The following is an 8,565-nucleotide window of genomic DNA, read 5'->3' on the forward strand; positions in this document are numbered from 1 at the left end:
GTCTCACTTCTGACACTGCTCTAGATTTTTCTGCGACATGGGTGCTGGCAGAGGGAACGGGGGTGGGATTTAATGCCCCTGTATAGTAGAGTGTGTGGGACTTCCCAGGTGGCTCAGTGGTAAAAAGTCCACTTACGATGCAGGAGACTCCAGAGATGCTGCAATCCCTGGGTCGGGAAAATCCCCTGGAGGAGGAAATGGCAATGCACTCTGGTATTCTTGCCTGGAAAATCCCGTAGGCAGAGGAACCTGATGGGCTCCAGTCCATAGGGTCACCAAGAGTCAGACACGACTGAGCACAAACACAAGCATAGTAGAGTTTGTGCACAATTCTTTGGGGACACGTAAAGACGCTTTCTGTCCACGTACAACCTTTGCTCCCTGAAACACTCAGCACCAGCATTCATTACGGGTGCATTCTTAAGACAAATCCTAAGGCTGAGAAATTCAACAAAATTTAGTGACACACAGACACTTGAATTCTACCAACTATAATATTTAGTTAGACTCCTCTTTTGTTAAACAATAGCTCCAGAACATTAAGTGATAGAAATGATAATTAAATAATATATCATTAAAGTTCCCATGTGATATTTTCTTTAAAAATGTACATTACCCAGTAGATGGTTGTACCATAGTCTGACCAGTGTTTCATTTCTAGCACACTCATGTTGCTTCTAACCCTTTACTCTTACAAATTCAGCCACCACAAATGTCCCTATAGTTCATCTTTACTTAATATCTTTGATCATTTGCATAGAATAAATTCCCAGAAGTTAAGTTGTGAGGTCAGAGGGCATGCATATTTATAAGGCTTGATATATCCCACCCCACTGTCTTCCTGAGGGCTAGTGCCAATTCACCTTCCACCAGTGCCCCAAGGAAGTACAGTGATGGAGGCTGCCTTTTTAAAGCGATATACTCAAAGATCTTCCTCTGATTACTAATAAAAATTATCGCACCAGACTTTGTACTGGCTCTTCTCTAGTCTAAATTTATAACAGATATATTACAGTACTCTCCGCATTATGCCTACTTAAAGATCTTACATAATATAGGCTTCCCTCCCCTTTCACTTACTTGCAGAAATCGAATAGTGTAGTGTTAATGCACTTTCTTAAGTTATTGACATATTTTTGCTTTGACAAAACCCCAGCCATCACATGGTGACTAGTCGCCTGTGGTATTTTTATAATTAATTAGAACTACATAGTATTACTGCAACAAATGAACAAATGATTTTCCTATTGCTATCTCCTTGAGTTACTCTGCTTTTTCACAGACCCACTGGTGGTGACTCATCTCAAGTCCCCTGTAACTAACATGAATTAGTAAGGGATATGGCTTTTTTGACACTAATTCTACTTGGCTTTGATCGCATGGGAATCCAATGATACAATTTCTAGCAGATAACATTGAAAGACTGATCTTATAAACAGGCGACTGGCTTCCCAGCATGGTTTTAAATTTGTTTTCACTTAATAGGACACAGGATATTTGTTCACTGGATCACTCACAGTCCCTGGTTAAATCCTCCTGCTTTACTGTGCCTGCTTTTGACACTATGCTGTGCAAAATGGCATTTCTATATAAAGAGCTTTTGGCCAGAGGGCAGCATACCAGCTAGTACATATTTGAAATGGCTATTTCTTTCTCACCGTGAATGAAATGGTATTTTAAGCACACGTAACTCCTTCACAAGCTAACATCTGTCAATTGCACGTGTACAGCTTCATCAGCTGGGAATTGAAGCCTATTCATAACACTTCTGTTTGCAAACTTCTGTCATCAAGGCTGTTCAGGTTGTAAGTTCTATTGCAAAGAGAAGCAAAGGACTGAATGCTAAAGAGAGGATCCAATTTAAGTTAACATTTGGAAATTACAAGGGAGTGACAATTGCTTGAAAGCCCCTTTCTGAGTGAAGTTTGGGGAATTTGGACATGGGGTTGTGTTTGAATTATTGCTGACCTTATCAAAGCTTTCCCTGATAGCTCAGTTGGTAAAGAATCCGCCTGCCACGCAGGGAACCCTGGTTCGATTCTTGTGTAGCTTTTGCTTCCCTTGTGGCTCAGCTGGTAAAGAATCTGCCTGCAATGTGCGAGACCTGGGTTCCATCCCTGCATTGGGAAGATCCCCTGGAGAAGGGAAAGGCTACCCACTCCTGTATAGTCCATGGGGTCGCGAAGAGTCGGACACGACTGAGTGACTTTCACTTATCAAAGCCTTACTTTTCTCAGACACTGGATTTTTTCTGGTTGTTCATGTTGTTCATTTGGTTACAATGAAGGTCTTACTTTTATGTTGACTTTCCTTGTGGATTTGAGCCTAAGAGTATGAAGAATACTGAATCTACACAAAGTCAGTCCCATAAGAACTGAGTCAGAGAAAGGAGGCAGATAATTACTCTTAATCTGGTGTGAAATTGCACACAGAATCATAAATATAAATGTGACCTGTGAAAATGACGCATAGAGAGAATTTATACACTGGGAATGGGAATTTAGACAAAACGCTTCTACATATTTTTAAGGTCCTCTTACTGTGTCATTTGTATAATGATATGTTTTTATTGTAGAATTACAGCCTATACATTTTTTGCTGTCCTTGTCCTTTGGAAGCAATTAAGTCGTTATTTTCAGGCCAAGGTTACAGAATTGATTTCAGTAATGCTTAAGAGTTAGAGCGATGCATAAGAATTACTTGGGGGATTTGTTTAAAATGCAGATTTAGGGGGTGGTATCCCCCATGATTCTAATCCTTACACCTTGAGTGGAGCCTAGGAATCTACCTTTTAAGAAGCATTCCAAGAAATTCTGATTTTGGTGATCCCTAGGAACAAAACACTATTAAAAACACTATATTTTTAAAAAGATAAAACTTAAGGAATAAAATTCAGTTTTATGGAGTACGTAAATGGGAATCTTGTTTTCCTGCATAATTTATTTTTGTAATAAAGCAGTGTGATTTCAGTCCTTATGTCTTAAGAAGAAATGCAGATGCACCACGTATGTATGTTGGGGGACCAGGGCTCCTTGCACGCCACCCCATCTGGGATTTAGAGGTGATCTTACTAAGTAAGGGCTTCCCGGGCGGCACAGTGGTAAAGAATCCAACTGCAAGTGCAGGAGATGCAAGAGCTACGAATGTAGGAAATGTTCATGTTCGATCCCTGTGTCAGGAAGATCCTGTGGAGGAGGAAATGGCCACCCACTCCAGTATTCTTGCCTGGAAAATTCCATAGACAGAGGAGCCTGGTGGGTTACAGTCCATGGGGCCGCAAAGAGTAGGACATGACTGAGCACACATCTTTACGTTTTTTGTTTTTTTTTTTAATACTAAGTAACTGTCCTGCTTCTCTCTTTCCTCCTCTCCAAATGGGAAAAGCAAGCAGAAACTTCCTTCCACCTGGGGACACTGAATGTAAACAAAACAGTCTTAAGACTCGTTTATCGTTGTAACTGGTGTTGTTGTAACTAATACTTGGATAATGCTTAATTCTTTCCAAATTGCTGGAATTTAATAGACCGTAAGTGTGCAAGCTTTAATGTCAGATCCTAAACTCTATCATTGTGTCCTCTCAGAAGCTTTGAAAGGTAATGCAAGGTCACAATCATATTATATGTAAACCAACCCTGAAAGACATCACCTTAATGTTTCAAGAAAAAGAAATTTCACAGCTTCCCTTGGCAGTTCTGTGTTCCAAGATTTGCAGTCTTTCAGCAGAATCTTTCTGAGTTTTTAATCCAAGTTGTGTGTGCTGCACTGGCCTGTTCTTGAGAGAAAGGGAAAAATTACTCACCTCAGCCCACACTCCTTTCAACACACTGAGAAGTATTAAGCTTTCTTTTGTTCTTATTGGTGTTTTAATGCAAAATACGAAGGCAATTCCTTTGGTCTTTTCACATGAAGCCACAGGAAACACTCCATCTATATTTTGTTATTTCATTCCAGGCACTCAAGTGTAACTTGATGATGACGATGACTATTCTAACTATTGTACGTGGAATCTTTCCTGAAACTCTCTTTCTGTAGTTGAGTAAATGTTCTTGAAGTTCTTCATTGTAGAAAAAGGATGGTATTTTTTCCCCAGAGTCATTTTGTGACCATAAAGGACTCCTTTTTTGGTAAAGTGCATTGTTAGTTCCTTGTCCTTTTTCTATTTTCTAATATAATATCTTTTCTGGTCATGAGGATTTTCTCTTGTCAAAGAAAGGAAAGAAGAAGGGGAGGGAGAGAAGAAGGGAGGGAAGGAAGGGGAGTAGAAGAGGAAGGATAGAAAATGAAACAAGGGCGGAGTGGGAAGAAGGAAAGACAATAGTAGTCAGCAATAGCTAGTGGCCGTAGATATCACAGATACACAGGTGGAATTTCTACCTGTTCAATGCCTGTGCATATTCTGTACCTGAAGGCAGATTGATGTCCTAGGATAGTTTCCTAGAATATATACGTGTGTGTGTGTGTGTGTGTTCACTCCAATTCTGTATGTGTGTGTGTATATATATATATATATATATATATGTATATATATATATATATATATATTTTTTTTTTTTTTTGGCCACAAGGCATGTGGAATCTTAGTTCCCCAATCAGGGACTGAACCCACATCCTGTGCATTGGAAGGCAACGTTTTAACCACTGGATCAACAGGGAAGTCCCATATATTATATATATGTATAATTGAGTCTCAGTAAAACAAAAGGCCTTGTTTACCAGATTCTTCATGGTTTGTAGGACTTCATTCTCTGCCCCAGGTCCTGCTAAGATATTTGATAGATCTATGCTATTTCTTTTGATGCTTCTTTATTTAGCATCTGTTTTTATTCATAGATTTAAATTTCACAAATGATATGAATAGCCTGCTAAGATTTTCCTTCATACCTGTTTGTCTTTTTCAAATGGAGAAACCCAGAGGTTTTCCCGGAGGCAGTACCACAGGACTGCCCTGTGTGAGGAGATCTCAGTGTGAACCTTGAAGAATGCGTTGGCCTAAGCATTTTCAATGTTCCTATGACTTAAAAGGGATAAACTGATAATATCCTTCCCTGGTGGCTCAGAGGGTAAAGTGTCTGCCTGCAATGCGGGAGATCCGCGTTCAATCCCTGGGTTGGGAAGATCCCCTGGAGAAGGAAATGGCAACCCACTCCAGTATTCTTGCCTGGAGAATCCCATGGACAGAGAAGCCTGGTAGGCTACAGTTCACGGGGTCGCAAAGAGTCGGACACGACTGAGTGACTTCACTTCACGACTTAAAAACATACTGAGGTTACACCATTCCGAGTCACAGAATGAGCATATAGATTAGAAGCTACTTCTCAGATGGTAAAGAATCTGCCTGCAATGCAGAAGACCTGGATTCGATCTCTGGGTTGGGAAGATCCACTAGAGGAGGGCATGGCAACCCACTCTAGTATTCTTGCCTGGAGAATCCCATGGACAGAGGAGCCTGGTGGGCTACAGTCCATGGGGTCACAAAGAGTTGGACACGACTGAGCTACTAAGCACAGCACACATGGTCATCATGGCCCAGTAGACACCGTTTCTCTAGAAATGATAGGGGACCTAAAGATTGCATGCATGGGAATGTCTACAGATCTGAACAGATAAACCATTTTCTACCGGACTCTAGAAGGTTACTCTGGACTTTGCCTTCTGACTCCAGATTACTGAAAACTGATTCTGAGGGAAAATTCTGGTATTATATCAGCTGAAACTGATTCCTCGAATGACCTGACAATTCATATCCTTTGCCATCAGACGATCTTGATTATTAACAATTCTTGACAGTGTGTCTCTGGAAACAGTACATGAATTAAAGCGCTAATGGGCCAGCATTGGACTCCCTGCTTTTTGGCAGGGAAGGTGCTCCTCTGCATTTGCCTGGACCATTGCTGACCCATCTGAGTGTTCTTTCCAAGACACTTAAACATTGATTAGTTGACCTAATTCCCTGAGGACTCATCTGAGTCATAAGGTGGAGGAAAACAAATTAGGCATCATACAGACTCAGGTGGCTTCATGTGATCTTTCTATAGCTAACGTTAGAAGCCTGAAAGAGCCTCTAAGAAATGTGTGCCTTGATGAGTTGACAAGTGTTTCTTTTCTCTTCTTACTAGCTTTTCCTCCTTTTGTTCCTGAAACCCAGTGCTGCTGTGATTTGCCACAAAGGTTGTATTTGTGCCCACAAGGTCAATATTTGAAAGTCTGATTGCCTGTTGTACTGCAACCTGACAAAATAGGTTTTAGTAAGATCTCAAAAGCTGGTTATTGTAAAGTTTCTTGTTTCAGCAAGTACGCCATGAGAATTTTAGGCTTGGGGTGTACCCCGTCCCTTAATTGATTATTATTATTATTTAGTCCAGATTTTTTCCCCTGGTAACCCATATCCTTGAATAGTCTCTGGGACATTGTAGAAAAGAAACCCTAGCAGTGTTGTTGGAACTTTATGAAATCAGGAGCTTTAAATCACCTACAAATATACAGCCAGCTTCCAGAATATCACCACAAGACAATATGTCTAAATTTTCATTACTGTTGAAGGATTTAGCCATACAACTTTTATTCTGCCTTCATTAGTGTAACTACCTGCTCACCACTGTGGAAAATTCAAAGTTGGACAGTGCTGCACTGATTGTGCAGAACCTCAGTCAAGGCTTGCTTTTTTTCCTGCATACTTAATGACGTTGTTTTGTCTAGACGTCTATGTCCTTGTTGCCCTCAGTTATAGCATTTATTGCCAAATCACTTAAATCACTCATCTCCTTCATTCAAGACTCTTGTCCAAAAGAATTTGAAAGGAAGCAGAGTGTCTATCTTTTCTCTTTTAGAATGTTGAAGACACAGGCATGGTATGAATAAAGTAAACAGTGTTTCTTAAACTTCGTGTCATGTGTCTTGATTAAAATACGTATGGGGATCCCTATAACCTCTCCAACCTTCACTTCAGAGCCCCATCATAAAAGTTCAGCCAACTGCATTTTACAGGACATGTCTACTGAGTCCCAAATACTATAGAGGTTAACTTCAAAAGTCTACATCGTGTCACCGGGTCTGTCCCAAGCAATCTTGTGGAATATAATGATTCCAACAAAATGATGCCATAAAATACTGAAGGAATCTGATCTTTTGAAATGCTTTTCCTGATATGAATACTGTAGTGGCTCATTCATTTGGCCATTCTAACAGATACCATCAACATCCATAAATCGATTAAATCATGTTATTATAATAAAAATAGCTAATCTAAGAATGGGCTTCCCAAGTGGCAGTTGTTTTAAAGAAGCCACCTGCCAATGCAGGAGACATAAGATAAGAGACGGAGGTTTGATCTTTGGGTTGGGAAAATTCCTTGAAGTGGAAAACGGCAACCCACTCCAGTATTCTTGCCTGGACAAAGGAACCTAGTGGGTTACACTCCTTAGGGCCTCAAAGAGTCAGACACAACTGAAGTGACTTAGCACACACACACACACACACAATCTAAGAATATTCCAGGCACTATTCTGAAATTCTGACAATGGTTCTAAGCTCGGTACTGCTGCCCTTCCTGTGAAAAGGAAGGGAACAAGCAGAAAAGTATGTGTAATGAAAGGAAAACAGCTATGCCCTCCACCATTATCATAGGAAGGTCTTTTTTTTTTTAATTGAAGTATAGTTGATTTACAATAGTATGTTCATTTCAGGTATGCAACACAGTGATTCAGTATTTTTATAGATTGCACTCCACGTAAAGTTATTATGGGGAGTGCCTTGGTGGTTCAGTGGTCAGGATTCAGGGCTTTCAATTCAGTCTCTTGTCAGGGAAATGAGATCCCACAAGCTTCACTGTGCAGCCAAAAATAAATAAATAATAAAATAGAAAATAATGGCTTTATTTCCCTTTGCTTTATAACATACCCTTGTTGTTTATTTATTTTATGCATAATAGCTTGTACCTCTTAATCCAGCAACATGCCTCCCTAACATCCTCTTCCCTCTCACCACTGGTAACTACTGGCTTGTTCTCTATTTCTGTGACACAATTTCTGTTGTGTTATATATATTTGTTTGTTTTCTTTTTCAGATTTTACATATAAGTTATGATATAGAGATTTTGCTTTCTCTGTCTAACTTACTTGACTAAGTAGAATACTTCCTATATCCATCCACGTTGTTACAGATAGCAGAATTTCATTCTTTGTATAGCTGAGTAATATTGCATTATATATATATATATATATATATATTACATCTTCTTTATATATATATCTTACATCTTCTTTATTATATATATACATCTATCTATATGTGTGTGTATATATATATATATATATATCCAAAATTCATTCCAATCCCAAAGAAAGTCAATGCCAAAGAATGTTCAAACAACTGCACAGTTGCACTCATCTCACGTGCTAGCAAAGTAATCCTCAAAATTCTCCAAATGAGGCTTTAGCAGTACATGAATCATGAACTCCCAGATATTCCAGCTGGATTTACAAAAGGCACAGGAACCTGAGATCAAGTTGCCAACATCTGTTGACTCATAGAAAAAGCAACAGAGTTCCAGGAAAACATCAACTTCTG

Source organism: Ovis aries, chromosome 8 (assembly GCF_016772045.2).
Source record: "Ovis aries strain OAR_USU_Benz2616 breed Rambouillet chromosome 8, ARS-UI_Ramb_v3.0, whole genome shotgun sequence".
NCBI lineage: Eukaryota > Metazoa > Chordata > Mammalia > Artiodactyla > Bovidae > Ovis > Ovis aries.